Source organism: Podarcis cretensis (genome assembly GCF_951804945.1).
Source record: "Podarcis cretensis genome assembly, chromosome: 4".
In the NCBI taxonomy this organism is placed as follows: Eukaryota; Metazoa; Chordata; class Lepidosauria; order Squamata; family Lacertidae; genus Podarcis; species Podarcis cretensis.
The window spans coordinates 4,748,138-4,772,485 of NC_137173.1; the positions used below are offsets into that span (position 1 = coordinate 4,748,138).

Below are 24,348 nucleotides of genomic sequence, written 5' to 3' on the forward strand. Positions count from 1 at the left end.
CTGCTCCATGATTGCAGTCATGGGATTGTTGTCTATCACATGACAGTATATGTTTAAACTCCACAGAGTGGGAAGTGACGGAGACAGGATGTTTGTGTTCCTGTGTTCCATGAAGTGGGACTATTTCTCTTTGTTCTTTTTCTCTTTGCTGTCTGATGCTAGAGAGAGAGCCATGTTGCAGTGATCCGTGTGTGTTTCTATGTAAATAAAGTAGATTAGCCAAAATGCTGAGTGGCTGAGGTCTGTTGCGCAAGCTGCGAAGACTCTGCGGATCCCTAAGTGTGCCGGTGTCTGTTGGCATCGGTCGCTGTGATGTTCGGGCTGAAGAAAGCTTTTGAAGCTCCCGAACAATCGACCAGGAGGGAGGAAACATGCCAGTCGGGCATGCGTCTCTGCCAGGGTCCTACTCCAGTGTAGGATGAACTCCTGACACTTACAACCCATCCCACCACCCAGGAAACACATGCGCTATGCTTTGCCAGGCCAAAAAAGGGAGCCACATCCCTCCCATTTTCGCGGTACCTTCAGGACCACTGTGGCCCAGTTGCACCCTTCTGAATGTGCAGCCAGGACAGTGGCCCCCTGCTTCCCCCCACCCCACACACGTGCAATGCCTCTGTCGGTGGTGAAACATCTGCTTTTGCTTTCTTGGGAGAAATGGCCCCAAGAACGCGTCAGAAGAGTCCTGCAGCAGGATTAGGCCAAGAGAGCATCGTGTCCTCCCAGGTGCCTCAACGGGAAACCAGCAAGCAGCCTTGGAGCGCCAGAGCCCTCTGACTTGGTCACCGCCCTGGCTGCCGAGTTCCCTTCCATGCTCTCTGCCCTGACAACCAATGGCAAAGGAAAGCTCGTTTTAAACTGACATTCCCCCCGCTCTTCATAATCTACTCTCCAGGTTTTGAGGCTCTCCCCTTTGAATCCTTTTTTTTTTCCTAGTGGCAAAGAAATAAATTGGAATTCTAATCTGGGCGCACGAAAAAAAGAATACTGATACTGAGCGGAAGATTTGTGAAGGTCTTTCTGTATTTACTAGGTTTGGCAGCATCGCTTTGCCCTGTACAGTATGTTTTGCAGAATCCAGCCTCTTCCCTCCTTTCAAACGTCTCACTTTCTGCACACCTTCTGAGGGAGCTTTCGGGCTGCTGCTATTTTGGGGTGGGCAGCGATTGGCTGAGCTGCCCTGAGGACAGGGAAAGCAAAGGGAACCTCAGCTGCCATATTGGAACCTTGGACCAGTATACCTGAAGGAGCGTCCCCCCCCCCCCCGGACACTGAGGTCCAGCTCCGAGGGCCTTCTGGCGGTTCCCTCGCCGCGAGAAGCCAAGTTACAGGGAACCAGGCAGAGGGCCTTCTCGGTAGTGGCACCCGCCCTGTGGAACGCCCTCCCACCAGATGTCAAAGAGAAAAACAACTACCTGACATTTAGAAGACATCTGAAGGCAGCCCTCTTTAGGGAAGCTTTTAATGTGTGACATTTTAATGTATTGTTAATATTCTGTTGGGAACCACCCAGAGTGGATGGGGAAGCCCAGCCAGATGGGCGGGGTACAAATAATAAATTTATTATAATTATCATTATCATTATCATTATCATTATCATTATCATTATCATTATCATTATCATTATCATTATTGTACCGCGTCAGGCCATTGGTGCCTCTAGCTTAGTATTGTTTGCACTGACTGATAGCAGCAGCAGCTGCTCTCCCGGATTTGGAGCAGGAATTCTTCCCAGCCCTAGTCCTGAATGGAGCAACTATGCCCCTGAAGGACCAGGTGCACAGCCTGGGAGTCATTTTGGACTCACAGCTGTCCAAGGAGGCCCAGCTCAGTTCTGTGTCCAGGGCAGCTGTTTACCAGCTCCATCTGGTACACAGGCTGAGACCCTATCTGCCTGCGGACTGTCTCGCCAGAGTGGTGCATGCTCTGGTTATCTTCTGCTTGGACTACTGCAATGCGCTCTACATGGGGCTACCTTTGAAGGTGACCCAGAAACTACAACTAATCCAGAATGCGGCAGCTAGACTGGGGACTGGGAATGGCTGCCGAGACCACATAACACCAGTCTTGAAAGACCTACACTGGCTCCCAGTACGTTTCCAAGCACAATTCAAAGTGTTGGTGCTGACCTTTAAAGCCCTAAACGGCCTCGGTCCAGTATACCTGAAGGAGCATCTCCACCTCCATCACTCTGCCCGGACACTGAGGTCCAGCGCCGAGGGCCTTCTGGCAGGTCCCTCGCTGTGAGAAGCCAAGTTACAGGGAACCAGGCAGAGGGCCTTCTCGGTGGTGGCACCTGCCCTGTGGAACGCCCTCCCATCAGATGTCAAAGAGAAAAATAACTACCAAACTTTTCTAAAACTTTTCTAAAAGACACCTGAAGGCAGCCCTGTTTAGGGAAGCTTTTAATGCTTAATAGGTTATTGTATTTTAGTGTTTTTTTTGGAAGCTGCCCAGAGTGGCTGGGGAAACCCAGCCAGATGGGCGGGGTATAAATAATAATTTATTATTATAAATTATTATCTTCCTTCTGCTGGGTCTTAGCCAGCAGCACACGGCTCATCCTTACAGAGGATGGAAGCCACAAGGCAGAAAGTCTGAGGCCTAGCTCAGGCTTCTTTTCTCTACACGTGTACAGTGGTACCTCGGGTTAAGGACTTAATTTGTTCTGGAGGTCCGTTTTTAACCTGAAACTGTTCTTAACCTGAGGTACTACTTCAGCTAATGGGGCCTCCTGCTGCCTGAGTACGATTTCTGTTCTCATCCTGAAGCAAAGTTCTTATAGCTGAGTCTATAACCTGAAGCGTCTGTAACCTAAGATAGCACTGTACCTGTAACTATAAGATAAAGCCTGCCCTTCAAGGCAATATTGTGAACTGAATGTAAGTAAACTTTACCATTACTTTTAAAAGAAGACTGTCATGTCGTTACTGGTTTTAAGAAGGAACTAAAGGGCATAGCTGTCAACGTTTCCCTTTTTTAAAGGGAAATTCCCTTATTCCGAATAGGTTTCCTCGCAAGAAAAGGGAAAAGTTGACAGCTATGACTAATGGGGAATTTGCCAGGAACGACCCAATCTTGACAAGCCAGACTGGATTGCTCAACTTATATGATGGTAACGAATCCATCAACTTGCTTCCAGCAATGTGCAAAGGAATGTGCTCTGCTACCAGCCCACTAGCGTGAGTGAGGAAGGTTAATATTTAATCAATATATCCTCTCCTACTATCCACAACCTTCCCAACAAGAACATCAAGATTCTGGCATTGCAGAGGGTTGGACTAGATGAGCTTCGGGGTGTCCCTTCCAACTTTACAATTCTACGAAGAATCCCTTGCTCTACAGTAACTATGCTCTGCAGGAAGAAGCACTTTCTTTAGCCTATCCCCAACCTTCCAACCTTGGCCTAACCCAGCAGGCTCTTCTTACGCTCCTATGGTCTGCTTAGCTCAGTAGCTCCCACACTGACTGGCAGCGTCTGTCCAGAGTTTCATTCAGGAGTCTTTTGCAGCCCTCCCTGGAGATGCTAGCCACCCAACCAGGGACCTTCTACATGCCAAAGCAGGTCTGGAATTTAGTGGTGGCCAAGATGCCTGAAGGAAAAGGACTCTCTGGCTACCATTGGCAGAGCTGTTTATTTGTCCAGAAGGGCCATGGGAAGGCGACCTCAGAGACACAACGGTGGAGGGGAAATCTAGGAAGATGGAGGAGCTGTGTTTCCCAGCAGTGCTCGAAAGGCTCTTTTGAAGGATCCTAGAGAACGCCTTTGGCATCTGTCTAGATGCAAATGCGCCGTGGCAGCAGAAGCCGCTGTGATGATAGGGTACAGTAAGTAATAGCTGGGCTGCCGCTGCTTCCCCTCCCCTGCTGGCAATGACAGCCCCCTGGCAGGTAAAGTGTAGCGCTCCAGCTGCCTGAAATAAGCACTTTTCGACAACAACCCAGAGCGGGAAATTGTGGCAGAGCAAAGCGGGCGTTCCTGCTTGTTTTGTGTGCGCTTGAGAGAAACCTAAGTGGCGGCTTGGAAGAGGCGTCAACAAGGGGAAGGCACCGGACCCAAATGCACTGGAATTAAGGAGGAGGAGGAGGAGGAAAATCACAGAATTGCAGAGTGGGAAGGGTACCCTAGGGTCATCTCAACTAAAGCATCTAAGACAGAGGACCCTTCAACCTCTGCTTAGAAACCTCCAAGGAACGAGAGTCCACCATCTCCCGAGGGAGACCATTCCAGTGTCAAACAGCTCATAGGACTCAGCTATATAGCTGCAAAGAAAAGGTTTGGAATGTGCTGTAAAGTTCAATATACAGTTGTGACACTAGATGGCAGCTGAGAGCTATAGCAAATTCAATGCATTTTTTAGAACGATTTTTAAAGAAAGCATTTTCACAACGCTTTTAGCATGTGTGTAGATTCCACCTTACTGTCAAAGTGTTTCCTGATGTTATGTTGGGATCTCCTTTCTTGGAAGGAGGAGGAGGAGGAAAACCCTTTGCATTTTGCCACACAACGATGGCCCCCAATTGCTGCCACAATAGGGATGGAGGAGGAAATCTATTATGTTTGCATTTCATTGAGAAACCACCAAATTCTCTCTGCTCATACGCAAACACAGATGGAAACACAGACCCTACCTGCTTCACAAGTCTCCATGTGATGCAGCAGCAAAAAAAGCTAATGCAATTCTAGCCATCTTCAAATATCTGAAGGGCTGTCATATGACCTGCTGCTCTGCTCAAATGACAAGAAAGGAGTTCCCAACTAAACATTAAAACACATTAAAATCTGTAGCAGGAACCCCCCCCCCCACCATTCAGTTTGTACAAACTTCACACACACTCACACTCACACACTACATACGCTACGCTTCTGTTATAAATTCATAGAAAATCAACCATGCATCGGATTTGCACTGTTCTACTTTTATTTTAGGGACGCAGGTGGCGCTGTGGGTTAAAGCCTCAGCGCCTAGGACTTGCCGATCGAAAGGTCGGCGGTTCGAACCCCTGCTGCGGGGTGCGCTCCCGCTGCTCGGTCCCAGCGCCTGCCAACCTAGCAGTTCGAAAGCACCTCCGGGTGCAAATAGATAAATAGGGACCGCTTACCAGCGGGAAGGTAAACGCCGTTTCCGTGCGCGGCTCTGGCTCGCCAGATGCAGCTTTGTCACGCTGGCCACGTGACCCGGAAGTGTCTCCGGACAGCGCTGGCCCCTGGCCTCTTGAGTGAGATGGGCGCACAACCCCAGAGTCTGTCAAGACTGGCCCGTACGGGCAGGGGTACCTTTACCTTTACCTTTTTACTTTTATTTTACTCCATGAACGAAGGACTACAAAATGGGGAAGGTTTGATACAGGCCAGCCATAATCCCTTCACCATCCCAGCACATCCACAGGAGCCCTGCCCAGTTGCTATGCCAACCCTGATGGTCCTAGACAGAAGACAATCAAGATCACAAAGAACTTGCATATGGGAATGGATTCAGCATGGACTGGAACAAAGGACAATGATCAGATTTTCCCTCAGGGGGCAGGAAACTGCCAACTCCCCTTTGTCTCCTGGAAGTGACTCATGGGGAGGGGGAAAGGGGGAACCAGCCAGGTGACAGGACACTCAGGTTACCACCACAACTCCTCCCTCAACCCCTCCTTTCTGTAATGTATGCATGATGTTTCTGGGGGTGGGCTTGACCTCGAGGAGGGGAATTTCAAAAGTTTTTATAAGGTCTTGCACACCATCTTTCTGTGTCTTTCCTCTCACCTGCAAGTGAGGGGAGCACCCTGTTGCAACAGTCAATAAAGGCCAAGCCTACAGGCTGCTGATTTGCTCCAGTTTACTCTGGTTGGTGTCTTTACTTTTTGTCCAAGGGAGCCCTCGGATTTTTCCAGTAACAAATCTAAACAAAAAAAAAAGAAGGGGAAAGAAGAATGCAAAGTCTTCACTCACAGGTAGATCTTGTCCAACACAATAAGATGTGAACCGTCCCAACTTTCTGACAGTAAGAGCTGTTTGACCATGGATCAGTCTCCCTTGGGAGGTGGTGGACTCTTTCTTGGAGAGTTTTATACACAGGTTGGGTAACGACCTGCCAGGGATACTTTGCTGTAATTCCTGCATTACAGGGGGTTGGACTAGATGTCCTCTTGGGGTCCCAACTCTACAATCTATTGTTCTGATCAGGGCACTAAAGTGCTCAGCTGCTGTTGTTTTTGGAGAGACTTTCCTGACTGGTTCCCTAACCTCCCCCAAACTTATAGCATTATGACGAAAAGGGATATGAGTTGGAGGCCATCTCCACCTCCTCAAAAGATTCCACCAACGGTGTCTCCGAAAATTTTTACACATCACTTGGGAAGACAGGCGAACTAATACCAGTGTACTGGAAGAAGCAAAGATCGCCCTTGTTGAAGCAATGAGTCTTCAACATCAACTTCATTGGACTGGTCATGTTGTGTGGATGCCTAATTATCAACTTCCAAAGCAACTAATCTAACTTAAAAATGGAAAGCGTAAAGCTGGTGGTCAACAAAAGAGGTTCAAAGACTCTCTCAAGGCAAATCTAAAAAAATGTAGTATAAACACCAACAATTGGGAAACACTGGCCTGTGAGTGCTCCAATTGGAGAACAGCCTTTACCAAAGGTGTCATGGGTTTGAAAACACTCAAACTAAGGATGCAAAGGAGAGACGTGCTAAGAGGAAGGCATGCTTGGCAAATCCACACCGTGATCAACTCCCGCCCGGAAACCAATGTCCCCACTGTGGAAGGACATGTGGATCCAGAACTGGCCTCCACAGTCACTTACGGACTCACCGTGTTTATGGAAGACAATCTTACTCGGCTATGAGGGATCGCCAAAGAAGAAGAAGTGGAGAACCCATCACCCCACACTGACCTTTCTGAACTGTCCTGGGCAGATTCATGATGGTGGCTTCCGACCCCACTGTGCTCTGCAAAGGGCCGCTAACTGTCAGGAGTGCATGCAGGAGCCAGGCCCTGTGACCGGTAAGGCTTCGCAGGACTGGGGCCTTCCTAAGTTTGTTCTCAAGAGGCAAGGCATGGCCACACAGGTGAGGCCGATTGGTAACTCACAGCACCTGGTGGCAAGAGCCGGGAAGGGATATAAGGTCAGCATTTCCCTTTGGCTTTTTGCCACAGGAAAACGCTCCCTGCCTTGCTGAGTTTGGCTTCTTACTTCCTGATCCTCAGACCCTTGGCTTTGTGACTGCTTACTTCCTTGGACCCTTGGCTGCTTGACTCCCAGCTCTTTGACCCTCAGACTCCTGGCTTCTGGACTCTCATTCCTGCTCCCACCCTGCCATCTTGCCCCCGGTCCCAACATCCTCAGCCAGGACTTCGATAACCCATAAACCGGACTGTGACACTGATACGGAAGGGGGGGCATGTCTTCTTCACCTTCTTCTTCGCTACAATATATCCATTTATTTCCAATTGTCAATGTCAAAAGGGACTAAAATCTATAAAATTCATAGAAAATCAACGTGCCAATTTGCTCAATTTCTCTAGGACTCCATGACACCTCCCCTGTCCTTCATAATCCCTCAAGCAAGGTGTCAATACCCTAATCCTGTCAAATCACTCTGCCAAGCCTTTCCTCCGGGCAATGCCAGGTGGCAGACTATACATATTTGGACCATTGTCTTCCCATCACCGGTACTCAGGATGTGCTTATCTGCGCATATCTCCAGCTCTGCATATTCCCCCTCCTTCCTCCATATGTTAATCCTGTGTAACCCAACCTCTTCTTAATGTATTCATGATGTAACCTGTGTAACCCAACCTCTTCTTAATGTATTCATGATGTAACTGGGATGTATTTTGCACTGTATTCTGGGACATGGAGGGAAGTTTCAAAAGTTCATGTCACCCCTTTCTCACTGTTAAATCTCGCCTTGAACCTGTTGCGCAATAAACTTGAATCTTCTGCAGCTTGCTCCTGTCTCCGGCTGAGCTCATTTTCCTCCGCAGGGACCCGTGGACTTAGTCCGACGAGCTGGGTGGCAGAGCAGCCTCGCACCCAGATTTTACCGTAACAGACACTAACATCTCAAGAATGGCAGAGGTGGACATCTCCAGGGGAGCCAGCCTTTGCAATTCAATATCCATTCCCCCACTTCCCACAGCAGACATGTGTGCATTAATCCCCAGCCCCCTCGGTACGCGATGCCCCGTGCAAGACCACACTCATAGATCACATTTCGATTAGGCCTTTCCTTCCGCGCAGAACCTGCTATGCTCCCTCAGGGCATCATTTCATCCACCAGCAGAAGCGGAGCTACCAGCCTGATTTGAAAGACTCGACATCTGACCCAGCTGGCCTCTTTGGACGGGGAGGTGGCCCCGAGGGGAGACTGAGGAAGCCCATTGGGGGAGGCAGATTTGAAGTCGGGACCCGCAAAACGGCAGTGCGGAGGAGCCATTTCTGGGAGGTGTCTCTGAGTCAGCCTTTGGCAACCTGGTGCTCTTTGGAAAGAATCAGAATTGCAGAGTTGGATGGGACCATAAGGATCATTCAGTCCAACCCCTTGCAATAAATAATAATAATAATAATAATAATAATAATAATAATAATAATAATTTATACCCTAAAACAAAATAAAAAAATTCCTTCCAGTAGCACCTAATTTATACCCTGACCATCTGGCTGGGTTTCCCCAGCCACTCTGGGCAGCTTCCAACAGAATACAGTGATACCTCAGGTTACATACGCTTCAGGTTACATATGCTTCAGGTTACAGACTCTGCTAACCCAGAAATAGTGGTACCTCAGGTTAAGTACTTAATTCGTTCCAGAGGTCTGTTCTTAACCTGAAACTGTTCTTAACCTGAAGCACCGCTTTAGCTAATGGGGCCTCCTGCTGCTGCCGCGCCGCCACTACACGATTTCTGTTCTCATCCTGAAGCAAAGTTCATAACCCGAGGTACTATTTCTGGGTTAACGGAGTCTGTAACCTGAAGCGTATGTAACCTGAGGTACCACAGTACTGCCCTTCATCTGTAGATCTCAGGGCGATATACAGCATAAACATACAAGATTTAAAAAGCCACACAAAAGACGTAATAATAAAACAAAAACAATCAACTGCCCCAGAAAAACCGGGACATCCCTTTTTTCAATGCAAGAGCATGGCAGCCATTTGGGGCACCTTGCTCTAGCACTGAGATCTCACCCCGAAGAAAACATTTAGGGTTTGCATCATGTGCTTTTTGGGTGTCCGTGATCTCTCGTGGGTCACGTGACTCATGCAGGATTTCGATTCCGGAAGACGGTGTCCAGGATTTGGGCTGTGTCGTGTTGGAGGGTATGCTGTTCCTACACACCACCTACCACAACATCATTTAGAAGGGTATCAGATGCAAATCAGCCCAAAACCTGGTTGAACAGGTACATTTTCGCCTGGTGCCTAAAGATGTATAATGAAGGCACCTGGCGAGCCTCCCTGGGGAGAGCATCGCACAAACGGGGAGCCACCACAGAAAAGGCCCCGTTTTCATGTTGCCACAAAGGTGGTGGCATGCGAAGAAGGGCCTCAGGCTTGCTGAATGTCAGGGAAATCACTGAGATGTTGTGGGTTTTGGGTGTAAAAAAGGCATCCAGGAAAATTTTGCCAAATTGGCAACATGTCAGGGAAACCCCAGATGTATGGCAACGCAATGGAAAAAAACAGAGAAACAACTCAAAAGGCTTAGAATCACTATTTTGGGGTTAGGTTTCCCCAAAAAGCTCCGCAATGTTGAGGTCTTCCTATTAAAAAAAAAAATTCAACAACTTATTGGGTGTCAGGAATTTTACCTTTTGAAATATGGCAACCCTGGGAGAGGCAGTTCTTCAGATATTGCAGACCTGAGCTCTTTAAGGCTTTATAGGTCAAAACCATCACTCTGAATTGGGCCCAGAAACTAAATGGCAGCCAGTGAATTCGGGCCAGGATCAGTGCAATGGGCTCCAAGCATCTTGTCCCAGTGTTCCCCACATTTCTATGGTTCTATGGAAGTCATAAGAAGAGTCCACTGCAGGATCAGGCCAATGGCCCATCTTGTCCAGCATCCTGTTCTCGCAGTGACAGACAAAAAGCCTGTGGGAAACCTGCAAACAGGATTCGAACACAAGAGCCTTCTCCTGTTACTTCCATATTTTTTTTAATGAAATGTTTATTAAAATTTTCAAGGATAAAACAAAAAGAAAAGAAACAACAAAAATACAGAAATACAGAAATAAAAACAATTTAAAAACACGTAAAGTTTCCGTTCACTTATTTTCTTTTAACTTATTTTCCCGACCCCCTCACACCTCCCTTTCTTATATTCCAGTTCAAATTGTTTGTTCAGCAAATCCTCCACTAATTCTTTTAATTATTTCAAAACCTTATTTTCCATATCTCTTAAACATTACAGCTGAAAACCACTTAATTACTCTCCAACATCATTCTAACATTCCTTAATTTTACAATATTTCTGCAGATAGTCTTTAAACTTTTTCCAGCCCTCTCCTGTTACTTCCAGCATGGCTACTTGAGACCCACGGAGGCAGAGCTAGTTGCCATTGACAATAATGGGCAGGGGGATTCCACCAGTCTGAGGCGAGTGAGAAAGCTTTCCATCACCAGCAGCTCCTCTCTCAGATCTAAAGTGGAAAGATACCGGGAAAGCACTGGAGTCAAATTCTCCTGTTGCTTAGCTACAGGAAAAGGGTAATCAATAGAAGCTGGGTACTCCCTGCTCCCCCACAGGCAATTTCTGCGCAGAGAGTCAGCGAGACCACCATCGCCTCTGGCCAGAAATTCTTCCTCACAACCCTAAGCTGGGTGGAATTAGTATTTTTATTTATACCCCGCCCTTCCCGGTTCAGAAAACTGGGCTCAGGGCGGCTAACAACAAATTTAAAACACTTAATTGATGCAACAAAAACAGCACAAAATACAGTATAAAATGTGAATAGCAATACATTCAGAATTCAAAAATCAATTTGGGGTGGGGGGAGGGGAATCCAGCCTATAAACATTAGATGATCACCAGGGCTAGCTGGCTAAATTAGTCCTATTTGGGAGGAGACCAGGGGAGAATTAGCTGTGGGATCCCAACGGGGAAGGGGAGGGAAGGAAGGGGAACAAAAGATCAGGCTAAGTTCAAATTGAAAGCCAGGTGGAATAGCTCTGTCTTACAGGTCCTGCAGAAGGAAGTTAAATCCTGCAGGGCCCTGGTCTCATGGGGCAGAGAATTCCACCAGGTTGGAGCCATCACTGAGAAGGCCCTGGCCCTGAGGGAGGATAATCTGACTTCCTTAGGGCCCAGGACCTCTAAACTATGATTATTCATGGACCTTAAGGTCCTCTGTGGGGCAGACCAGGAGAGGCAGTCCCGTAAATACGAGGGCCCTAAGCCGGTAGCACTGGGCCAAGTTGAATTAATTAAACTAAATAGTTTTAATCATGTTTTGAACATATGCACAATTAATTGTTACTGTTTTATTCATTGGATTATCTTGTGGGTTGTGCAAACCCCCATTCTGACTGATGTTTTGTTTAGGGGACACTGGGAATATGTTTATGCAATGATGGCCTGAAAAGGTTTGCAATCCACGGATCTGCTCCATCACCACGCCTTTTTCACAGAATCGTAAGGTTGGCTGGAAGGGACCCCAAGGGATATCTAGTTCAACCCCCTGCAATGCAGGAATCACACCTAAAGAATCCCTTGCAGATTATCATGTCTTCAGATCTCCCTGGTTAAAACTAGCGCACAGTTAGGGTTGCCATATTCCCCAAAAGTGAAAATACAGACAAAGTTGGGGGGTTTTCAAAGTTGTGGAGCTTTTTTTGGCAACATCTACCCAAATATAAAGGGACGCGGGTGGCGCTGAGGTCTTAACCACTGAGCCTCTTGGGCTTGCCGATCAGAAGGTCGGCAGTTCGAATCCCCGCGACAGAGTGAGCTCCCATTGTTCGGTCCCTGCTCCTGCCAACCTAGCAGTTTGAAAGCACACAGTGCAAGTAGATAAATAGGTACCGCTCCGGCGGGAAGGTAAACGGCGTTTCCGTGCACTGCTCTGGTTCGCCAGAAGCGGCTTAATCATGCTGGCCACATGACCTGAAAAAACTGTCTGCGGACAAATGCCGGCTCCCTCGGCCAATAAAGCGAGATGAGCCCCGCAACCCCAGAGTCGTCCGCGACTGGACTTAACAGTCAGGGGTCCTTTACCTTTACCTTACCCAAACATGTGATGTTGTGGGGCTTTTGGGGCAATTTTTGTGGATTTAAAAATAAAATTTAGCACAGCCCTTTGAACAAGATGTTGCCTTCCTCCGACAGATATATCTCTGCATTGTTGAGGGTTGGGCTAGATGACCCACAGGGGTCCCACCCAACTCTAAATGCGCATGGATGCACACACACTGTGCCTGCACACAGCAGTGCTGAGTTGCGATGCAGCCCTCTTCCCTTCATCGAGTCTTTTAATGCTTTTCTGATTGCCTCTCAAGACCCCCGTGGGGACATGACTGCTGTGCGGCAGCCGGTGCCTCCCCAGAGCCGCACGGATCTCAAGCTCTTTGGAGAGGTTCATCAGCCGCCTACGGTCCCCCTGGGGGAGGCCAGCAATTAGCACTTCCCATGAAACCCTCCCCTCCAGCAGGATCACTTTCAGAAAGTGTGGCAGCCCCAGTGTGAATCAGAGAGAGATTTCAAAGCTTTGCAGGAGACACTTTCCATAAACTCTGCTTCTGGGCTCCCTCGACCTTAGGCAGAAGAGGGAGCTGAAGAGATATCAAACAGCGCTATACATTTTAAACTCAGTTTGGAACAATGGTGTGCGGTCCATGGGCTTGGAGGACTAGACTAGTCCTCTAAATGTTCTGGGTAGTGTTTTTCTTCTAAAAAAATGTTTAGGGGTGTGGGATGTGAAACACAAGAGCAGTCAAGTACAACATTCCTAGAGTGGACATGTTTGTGCATGAGGAGGAATGTTTGTCCAGCCAGCAGGTAAACTTCCTGTTTCCTTCTGGGCTGGGATAGACTTCCTCTACATGTGACCAGAGGTGGGCGTGGCCTCACCTGTGCAGGTAACAAAATACCTGAGCGGAGGCCGCCATCTCTCTCTGGCTCCATTCGTTGAAGAAACAACATCTATTTAGCCAAAGCTGGAAGCCAAGAAAGGACAAAGGGACTGTCTCCTTATGAGATAGTTTCCAGGTGTATGTTACTTTTCTAAGCTAAGTCTGCCTTCTGGGATCCAATTGTGAACAGAATGTGAGTGAGTAAACTATACTATTATAGAAGACTGTTGTGTCTTATCTTTTATGAGGGAATAAGGGGGAAATACCAGAACAGTTATTCTAGAGGCTTTAGTGAGCCTGAGCAAACGCATCCACTGCAAGTTTTAAAAGGGGAATGTTACTCTGCTAAATTGTGAACTTGTTTACACAAGTTGGAAAGGCTATAATCAAATAATATATCCTCTCCTGCATCCCTGAACATTCCCACACCTGGGACTGTTGGAGTCTCTCAGCACTCTGTGATTGGGGCAGCAAGCAACAATACAAAGCCGAGTTTGGAAGCTGGGCAGAACGATGGGGGTGGAGATGCTCCTTCAGGTATAAAGGACTAAGGCCTTTTAGGGCGTTAAAGGTCAGCACCAACACTTTGAATTGTGCTCGGAAAAACTGGACGGCTTTAAAAGAGGGTTGGATAAATTGATGGAGGAGACAGCTATCAATGGCTACTTGGCACGATGGCTCGGCTCTGTCTCCGCAGACAGAAGGAGAAATGCTTCTGAAAGCCATTTCTGCAAACCACAGGAGGGGAAAAATTCCTCTTGTCCTCAGATCCTGCTTGCTTTCCCCCCACTGATGCATCTGTACGGCCACTGTGACAACTGGATGCTGGAGGAGATGGTCCCTCGACCTTAGGCAAAATATGCAACTGAAAGATAAAGGCACAGGCTCTGGGATGACAGCTGCAGTTTCCTTGGATGCAGGTCAGTTCTTCTTATGTTACCTGCCTTTCACTCTAGGCCATGGGTAGGCAACCAAAGGCCCGGGGGCCGGATCTGGCCCAATCACCTTCTAAATCCGGCCCATGGACAGTACGGGAAGCAGCATGTTTTTACATGATTATGTTTTACCATTATGTTTCCCTCCCCTTATGGTTTTGAGGCTGCATTTTAAATTGCATTTTAACCTGCATTTTAAATTGTTTGTTGTTGTTTTTTTTTGTTATTATGTTTTTACTGGAATTTTATTGGTGTTTGCCGCCCTGAGCCGGCTCTGGCCGGGGAGGGCTGGGTATAAATAAAATTTATTATTATTATTACCGGTATTTATTATTATGAGTTGAATGTGTGCTTTTATTTAAAGTGCATCTCTGTGTTATTTGTGGGGCATAGGCATTCATTCATTATTTTTTTTCAAAATATAGTCCGGGCCCCCCCATACGGTCTGAGGGACAGTGGACCAGCCCCCTGCTGAAAAAGTTTGCTGACCCCTGCTCTAGGCTCCCAGGGCACATCACAGCATTTTAAAGCGCAGTTTAAAGCAGTTTTAAAAAACTTGCAATTAAAAAACACAGTCACACAAAACAGATCAGGTCTTGAACAGGTATACGTCTCAGGTGTCAAAGCCCGTGAAAAAGACGCAGAGGCAACGAGAGAAAAGCCTTGTGTGATTGTTAGATGCTGACAGGAAGAATTAGACAGGCGTTGCTCAAAAAACAGGAAGGAGCCCTGACAGGCAAGTATTTCCATCTGCCTGATACGGGGAGGCAATTTTTGTTTTGCTGGGCACCGCTCACCTAGCACAACTTTCCGGTGTTTTCCTGACAGCTCAGACATCTCTCAGAGAGGGGAAAGTGTGAAATCCATTTGCTTCGCTCAGAGGCCGAGGGGAAGAAATCAAGTCTGCGTTTGCTGCAGAGCATGAAGAGAACATCTCTGCATCCTCCGCTAACTTTCCCACCTCTGAGAATAGCATCTTCATAGAAGTGTAAAGTTGGAAGGGACCCTGAGGGTCATCCAGTCCAACCCCCCTGCAATGCTTGTTTCACAGCTAAAGCATCCATGACAGATAGCCATCCCAACTCTGCTTTTAAACCTCCACCAAAGGACCTTCTCAGGGAGTCCTAATTCTTTTAGCACCTGCCTTGCAGAGGTTGGTCTGGTGACCCTTGGGAGCCCCGTCCAGTAATACAATTTGATGACCCACCTCATCTCTGTGGTGGTTAAGCCATTTTAAGCTGCTTTTAGCATTGGGTTATTATTGTCATAATGTACTCTGGGACCTTAAGGTGAAGGCTGAGTAATCAATCAATCAATCATTTTTCTGCCCAAGTATTTGTATGGCAAAAATTCCATTATGAAATAAAGGGAACCCATTTTCCACGAAGTCAGGCCATTTCTCACCCTCCTTCACTCCCTCTTTGTTAGTCGCACAGCTAATTCACGAGCCTGAAACAGATTCAAAACGTGACACACACACACACACACACACCCAATAACATTTGGCAAAGCCGCTCACAGTCCTAATAGAGAGTAGACTATTATGAAAATATCTCTTGCAGCTCTTCCCCGAAGAAAAGGAGGAGCTGAAATGCCAAGGTTTTTTCTGACCTCCATTTACACAACAGCACAGAGTAATGACCTGACATAACTGTATTACTGGTATCTAAGGAAATGATTTTACCACGATAAGCAGAGAGAAACCTAGTGCAGTCTTCTTAGGCTCTGCCAGTGCAGGCAGTAAATGTGTCTCCCTGACTCCAGGACAGGGTTTTGCTCTTTCCCCATCTTTTAATTATTTTTGAAAACAGTATTCGTGACAGATGAGTCGAGAGGTGTGGTTCCAAAAGGGGACAGGAAGTTGGATGTAAATTTCTGGGCAGGATTAGCTAAATGCAAACATATCCTTACTTAATCCTTAAAGGTACCCCTGCCCGCACAGGCCAGTCGTGTCTGACTCTAGGGTTGTGCACCCATCTCACTTAAGAGGCTGGGAGCCAGCGCTGTCCGCAGACACTTCCGGGTCAGGTGGCCAGTGTGACGAAGCTGCTCTGGCGAGCCGGCACCAGCGCAGCACACGGAAACGCCATTTACCTTCCCGCCTATTTATCTACTTGCACTTAAGAGTGCTTTTGAACTGCTAGGTGGGCAGGAGCTGGGACCGAAAGACGGGAGCTCACACCGCCGCGGGGATTCGAACCGCCAACCATGCGATCGGCAAGTCCTAGGCGCTGAGGTTTTACCCACAGCGCCACCCGCGTCCCTACTTAATCCTTAAAGGTAAAGGTAAAGGTACCCCTGCCCGTACGGGCCAGTCTTGATAGACTCTGGGGTTGTGCGCCCATCTCACTTAAGAGGCCAGGGGCCAGCGCTGTCCGGAGACACTTCCGGGTCACGTGGCCAGCGTGACATCGCTGCTCTGGCGAGCCAGAGTCGCACACGGAAATGCCGTTTACCTTCCCGCTGGTAAGCGGTCCCTATTTATCTACTTGCACCCGGAGGTGCTTTCGAACTGCTAGGTTGGCAGGCGCTGGGACCGAGCAGCGGGAGCGCACCCCGCCGCAGGGATTCGAACCGGCGACCTTTCGATCGGCAAGTCCTAGGCGCTGAGGCTTTAACCCACAGCGCCACCTGGGAAAAGGGACCTTCACTCAGCCCACTTTTGGAGCCAGAGTCACAACATGCCCCGCCCATGCCAGTGGGGTGGGGTGGTTAGGTTGTCAGACTAGGACCTGGAAGGCCAGGGTTCAAATCTGCCACAGCTGTAGAATCACAGAAATGTAGAGTTGGAAGGGACCCCTAAGGGTCATCTAGTCCAACCCCTGCAATGCCGGAAACTCAGCTAAAGCATCCATGGCAGATGTCCATCCAACCTCTGCTTAAAAACCTCCAAGGACAGTCCATCCCACCTCTCGAACAGCTCGCTCTTTCAGAAAGTTCTTCCTGATGTTTATTCGGAAACTCCTACCTTGTAACTTGAATCTACTGGGTTGGGTCCTACTGTCTGGAGCGGGAGAAAACAAGATTGCTCCATCTTCCATGGGAGAACCCATTAGATATCTGAAGATCGCTATCGTATCACCCCCTTAGTCTTCCCTTCTCCAGGCTAGACTTGCCCAACTCCTTCAACCATTCCTCACAAGGCTGGGTTTCTAGACCACCTTGGTTGTTCCCTCTGCCCACGTTCCAGCTTATCAACATCCTTCTCAAATTGTGGTGCCCAGAATTGGACACAGGACTCCAGATGTGGTCGGAACAAGGCAGAATAGAATGGTACTATTACTTCCCTTGATCTAGACACTAGACTTCTGCTATGCAGCCTGGAATAGCATTAGCTTTATTTGCTGCTGCATCACACTGTGGGCTTGTGTTCAGCTTGAGGTCTGCTAAGTCACCCTGGATCCTTTTCACATGTACTGATCTCAAGCCATGTGCCTCCCATTCTTATATTTGCACTTTGGGTTCTTCCTGGCCACATGTAGAACCTTACTTTTGTCCCGATTAACAATCGTTTGGTTCCTTTGTCCCAGTTTCTCCAATCTGTTAAGGTCATCTTGAATCCTGATTCTATTGTCTCACCTTTTCGTCTTTTCTCCAGACTCAGAACACCCAACCATTCCTCATAAGCCACAGTTTCCCTGGTTCCTCTTGACTTCTGGCACCACCCCAGAACGTGGGAACATGAAAAAATGGATGCCTCCTTCTCCTTTAATTTAGACCCCCCCCCCCTTGCAAAAAAAAGAAAAAAAGAAACCCTGCTCTCTTGGAAAACCTCTCCCTTTCTGAATTCCTCAGCAGGCTCTGCTGCCCTTAAACTGCCACATTTTGCAGTGCTATGCAAATAAACACCTCCGTGCGAAAAAAGAAAAATAAAAGGGAAAAAACACTCCTGAACAGAAAATGCAGATAAGCGCCCTGGATGATTGGCGTAATCTTTCCACGCAGTGGCTCATTGTCTCCAATTTCCACCGCCCCCAAACCAAGCTGCAGCTCTGAGTTAGCAACAAAACATGGGAGCTGGGTGAGTGATTCTGACTCACAGAATTGAAGAGCTGAAAGGGAACCCCAATGGTCATCTAGGCCAACCCTCTGCAATGCAGAAAAGTGAGGCACTTGAGATGGCAGGGAGAACAGCGCACTCCCGGAAGTCAGCTGCCTGGCTAGGGGTGGCTGTCATAGTCCTGCGCTGCCAGACATGGCAGAGGTCAGTGGAGGCAACCAGGGGGTACTTACCTGGGGGCAGAGTTCAGTCTTAAGGCTAGGAGTTTCGCAGTTCACATAGTCAGACAATCCGGGGGTCAAGAAAGCAGAGGGTCCAAGGTCAGGACAGGGACAACGAATGTGATTTCCAGCAACTGAGTGAGACTGGAAACGCTGCTTCAGAAAGCTGGAGCCAGCTGGTTCTCATCAGGAGCAATAAAGGCTGATCAGCAACAGGTGAAGCCCCTTCGCCCTCTGCTGCTTCAGGCTGCTGCTCAACAGGTGAAGCCGACTCCTGGCCCATGACAATGGAACAATTCAATTCCATTCGCATTTAAAAACAAACGGGCTGGGATAGCTCAGTTGGTAGAGCACGAGACTTGATCTCAGGGTTGTGGGTTTGAGCCCCAAGTTGGGCAAAATATTCCTGCATGGCAGGGGGTTGGTCTAGATCATGGGTTGGCAAACTAAGGCTCGGGGGCCGGATCCAGCCCAATTGCCTTCTAAATCCAGCCCGAGGACCATCCTGGAATCAGTGTGTTTTTACATGAGCAGAATGTGTGCTTTTATTTAAAACGCATGTCTGGGTTATTTGTGGGACATAGGAATTCGTTCATTCCCCCCCCCAAAAAAAAATATAGTCTGCCCCCCCCCACAAGGTCTGAGGGACAGTGGACCGGCCCCCTGCTGAAAAAGTTTGCTGACCCCTGTTCTAGATGACCCACACAGCCCCTTCCAACTCTACAATTCTACGATTCAAATTCACAGGGTTCAAAACAGTCTCCAACCTGATACCCAGCTGTCCTTTGAAACCTGCAGTTTTGCAATGCAGTTATTCGGCTTGTGGGTTTCGCTTTGGGGCATCTTGTCAGCCACTGTGAGAACAGGATCCTGGCCTGGACGGGCCATTGGCCTGATCCAGCAGGCTCTGTGATTCTTATTTTCTTATGTTCGTAAGAACAGCAGCAAGGAACAATAGTGGGCTGTGCCTGCTGGCAAGTTACAGATTGGTATGGAATTATACATTTCAGAACCAACCCCTAACAAATTGCTTTGTTTTTCCGTTTAACAGTAACAGGGTATGGCGCTCCTTCAGTCTGCCCGTTCAGCAACATCACTGTAGGACTCTAAATCGAATATTAAAAACCTAAGGCTGAATTTCACACTTTTTATGCAGGAACGGCCTTGGATGTGGTGAATGCCAGACTAGAATCAGTCAGGCTTTTTCGTCGATGCCCATAACAGAAAGGAAAGTATAATACAAAGCGGAACGTTCTCTAAACAAAGACCAGAGTCTCTGGGGGTCTTGGCCAATACGGTCAATATCTTCTGCTATATATTTCTGCTTGGGGTGGGACTTTTCTCTGTGGGCTGCCAGCCAGCAAAAGCCAGACAATTTGTTTTCTCCCATTGTTGAACGTTGTTGTGTCTTCACCCCGCACAAAGGATCGTTCGGTTGTGCGTATTGTATTTTTTTAAAAAAAAAATTATTAAGAGTTTTTTAATACAATAAACAGAGAAAAACAGCATAATCAAAGAAAAAACAAACAAAAAAAGAAGAAAAAAGAACAAACATAAAATTTATCATCATATAATAGCCAACTTTCCTTCATTTTTTGGACTTCCTCATGCCTTTCGCTCCTACTTTCCAAATTTATAAAACTTTAATCAGCAATTTATCTCCTTATATCCATTCTTATTGTACACATTTCCAATGTTTTGTCCCAAACTTTGAATATTTTTATCTAAATCTTAGATATCTAATTTTACCATAATCTTTATTCAAAATTTATTTTTCTCATAAACTTCACTCAGTCTCATAGTCTTTTAACCAATCTTTATGTTGCCCTGTTGTTTTCTAATCCCTTTATGTTGCCCTGTTGTTTTCTAATCCCAGCCAGCAAAAGCCAGACAATTTGTTTTCTCCCACTGTTGAACATTGTGATGTCTTCACCCTGCACAAAGGATCGTTCGGTTGTGCGCATTGTAACAGGGAGGGGAAATGCAACGAGTATGGCTCGAATTGTGCCAACTGTATTGCAGACCCTCCAAATTCCCCTTTGCTGCCACCCCCAGGGTGGGTCTTTGGGCACACCAATCAGCTCAGAAAGGTGGCGATGCCAAGACAGTGTGGCTGAAGTCCCACAATTTCCTCCCTGGCGTACGAAGGGGCTCCATATTACGAGCCCAAAATAAGCCATCTGAAGGCAGCCCACTCACGGATGGATTTCCTTTCATCTCCTCCTGGGGAACAGCTGGACCACAGTCGCCTAACTGGGTCAATTTACATTTCAGCAAGTGATTAGCTCCTAATTTCCATCCCAAATTACCATTTAGGAATAACTTGCCAAGTCCCATTTATTTCCTCAAGCTGGCGCCAAGGGCAGCGGGTTAAAATTAGATGTACAAACTGAACTGGTGGCTCGTGGAAGCCAAAGGCCTCTGAATGAAGATGGCTCAGTGTCGTCGTTGAACTACCTGGGACTGTACCCCCCACCTGAAGAGGGGGACGGAGAGGACTGCATCATTTTGGGCAGCAAAAGGGCAAATGTTCTCTTTTATCCCTCCCCCGCCTCAGCCACCCTCCCGCTTAAAAGGACAACAGTCAATGGAGCTCCTTGCAAGAGGAAAGCTAGGAGCTATGGGAGAGTGGCCCTGCTCTCGCTTTCTCTGCGTTAAGCTGCATATTCTAGGATTCCCCTAGTTGGAAGTGATGCAGTCAGTTCCGCCATCTCGTTCGCACCCCACTCTGCAGAAGTTGCAAAGACTTTCTTGGCAGCTCAGAGGGATTTAATAGGCTCATGGAACTGTAGAGCTGGAAGAGACGCCAAGGATGGGGAAGACAAATGTAAGGCGTGTACACAACTTCAGTCTCCAGCTTGTGTCATCTCTGACCGCTGGACATGCTGGCTGCAGCTAATGGGAGTTGGAGTCTGACAACATCCAAAGGACCACATTTTCACCATCTCTTTTTCTTTTCATATTTTTCTTTCAATTAATTAATTAAGTTTATTTTGACAAAGTAATAATCATACATAAATAAGAATAAAAATGTGCACCTCACCACCGAGACCACTCCATTGTAACTATCCAACCTCCCCAAAATTTCAACACCTCTTGCGATGGTTTGGCCCCTTTCTGCAAACACCTTCCATATTTCCTCAAAATCATTTCTCCAGCACATGTTAATTTATCATTAATAGCTATATCCCACACCTCTTTATACCATTCTTCCGTTTTATATTCTGCTTGCCCCTTCCACTTCCTAGCTATCATAATTCATACATCTGCCAATAAATTTGTGAGCAAGTCCTTCGTAGCCTGAGAACCTTCCCCATCTCCGTCATTTAATCAGCTAAAACACACACACACACACACACACACAAATCAGTGTGGGGCATTATTGAAGTCCAGCCAACAACACATGCTTTGCTAGATAGGCACATGAAGGAGCTGAAGTTCATGGAGCTTTCCTGTGAAATTTACTAGAGAGAACTCCGTAAGATCACTTCCCTTTGCCCATTGGCGGAAGGGGGTGTGAAGGATACAGTCCGCCCTGGGTGTCATCCCTGGGGGGGGGGGTGACATTCTGCACGGGGAGGAGCTACGCCTCTTTGCCAGTGGCATTCCCCCCTTCCCCCTTCGTTTTGACAGCTGGGGGAGGCTTGGTGTCACGGGCAGGCGGCGTGCCAAATGTCAGCCATCGGCAGCTTGCTCCGCCCCCATGGGTGGCTCGCTCTGCCCCCGGCCGCAGGGCGTGCACCGCTCCGTGCACCCGAGTGGCTATCCCACACCTGGGAGGGCACCCTTTGCGCCCCACACCCCTGGGGAGTGCACCCACCTTGGGCAGAGTGGGCATATGCTCTGCTGCTGCCTTTGTCTGCCTTGGGGGGAAGTTGTAACAATACATACTTCTACCTATGGGACCGCCTCTCCTGGTTTGCCCCTCGGAGGACCTTAAGGTCCACAAATAATAACACTTTGGAGGTCCTGAGTCGCAAGGTGGTTAGATTAGTCTCAGCTAGGGCCAGGGCCTTTTCAGTACTGGCCCCGACTTGGTGGAACGCTCTGTCACAAGAGACTAGGGCCCTGCGGGACTTGACATCTTTCCGCAGGGCCTGTGACACATAGCTGTTCTGCCTGGTCCTTGGTTTGGACTCAGTCTGACCCTTATGTTCCCCTCCCCTTATGGTTTTGATTTATGGGCTACTATTAAAATGAGGCTGCATTTTAAACTGCATTTTAACCCATATTTTAATAAACTGGTTTTTTTGTTTGTTTGTTTGTCCCCCACCCCCATTATGTTTTATTGTAATTTTATTGGTGTTAGCCACCCTGAGCCCGGCTATGGCCAGGGAGGGCGGGGTATAAATAAAATTTTACTTATTTATTTATTTATTTATAATAATAATAATATTCTTGCCTGGGCATCTATGTCTTTCTTCGTCATGCTTCCAAGCTGAGCCCATGTGTATGTCTGATGTCTGCAGCTCAGACACAAGTTTGAACTTAGATTCTTGTACTTTTGTAACTTATATAATAGTTATGGTATTGTTTAGTTGTGTCCGACTCTTTGTGACCCCGTGAACCAGAGCACGCCAGGCACTCCTGTCTTCCACTGCCTCCCGCAGTTTGGTCAAACTCATGGTCAAGCTCTGAGTAATAGTAGTTATAAACTTCCCTTAATGTTCCTTTTGTAACTGCTGCTTCGAAACCTCAGTTATGTAAGTAAATACGACTTTTACTTCTCCACCAAACAGTGTGTGTGTGTGTGTGTGTGTGTGTGTGTGTGTGAGAGAGAGAGAGAGAGAGAGAGAGAGAGAGAGATCGTTGTTTTTAAGGAGGAGAAAAGGGATAATACCAGGAATATCTAGTCTGCCTTAAAGCATCCAAAATTACCATTTCTAGAAGGTTAAATCAACCTTGTCTTTTCCAAGTTTAAGCTGCAAAAGATGGAGTGAGCAAGGAATAATAATCATAGAATTGTAGAGTTGGAACAAAATATCCTCTCCTACTGTCTAAATCCATTCCTACAATCAGCTACATGCACCCGATAATGAGGACAATCAGAAACTAATTGCACTCCAGAAAAAAAAGGAGGAATTCTAATTTTGGAGCTCTGATCCAGCACACCTGAGTCCTGGGGAGGGTGGCCTGAACTGTGCCACACAAAAACTTCAGGAAATCCCAGAGAAATGTGGAAGGGGTTGGGGCCAGGAGTTGGGGACATAAGAAGAGTTTGCTGGATCAGGCCAATGACCCATCTAGCACAGCCTCCTGTTCTCACAGTCGAAGACCCACGAGCATAATTTGAACGGGCGGGCCCTTTCTCACATACTGCTGTTTCCAGCAACTGATATTGTGATAGGATTTTTTTGGTCTTAGATACAGTGGTGCCTCGCAAGACGAAATTAATCCGTTCCATGAGGCTCTTTGTATAGCGGTTTTTTCGTCTTGCGAAGCAAGCCCATTGACAGTTTAGCGGATTAGCGCTATTAGCGGTTTAGCGGCTTTTAGCGGATCAGCTGATAAGCGGCTTAGGGCTTAGGGAAAGGGGGGGGGAAAGGGGGGGAAACCCGCAGGAACTCGCAAGACATTTTCGTCTTGCGAAGCAAGCCCATAGGGAAATTCGTTTTGCGAAGCGCCTCCAAAACGGAAAACCCTTTCGTCTAGCGGGTTTTCCGTCTTGCGAGGCGTTCGTCTTGCGGGGCACCACTGTATATGGTAATGTTCATAAGTGTACCAACCAAGCACATACATAGATCAGCACAGGAAGACTGACCTGGAACCATTTTGATTCCTAAACTGATCCAATGTTTTCCCTGCAAGGTCAAAGTGGGAAACCTCCCCATTGTCTCTTTCCTCACAAATTCTGTCTTAAGGACACATTTAAGATATGAATAGGGTGTGAGCCTGTGACCTGGTGCAGGAAATAAGCATTTATCACTACAAAAGACTGGCCAGGTTCTCCAGGAAATCCAATCAAGTAACCTGCCAGACAGGAGATAATCAAACAACAGGAGAAAAACAATATTCAGATTTCTGTTTTAGACCGCCTTTTCTGTGATGGAGGTATGATGTATCTGAGGGGTGGTCTTAGGTTACACCCCTTCTGTGATGTATGTATGATGTTTCTGGGGGTGGT

General features: G+C 47.5%; 1 protein-coding gene across 2 annotated transcripts in view; it reads right to left on the reverse strand.

Moving 5' to 3' along the window:
• The window catches only part of PDE2A (phosphodiesterase 2A), a 392,093-nt gene that overhangs the window by 292,074 nt on the left and 75,671 nt on the right, over nt 1-24,348 (reverse strand). The gene's annotated exons all lie outside the window — the stretch shown is intronic.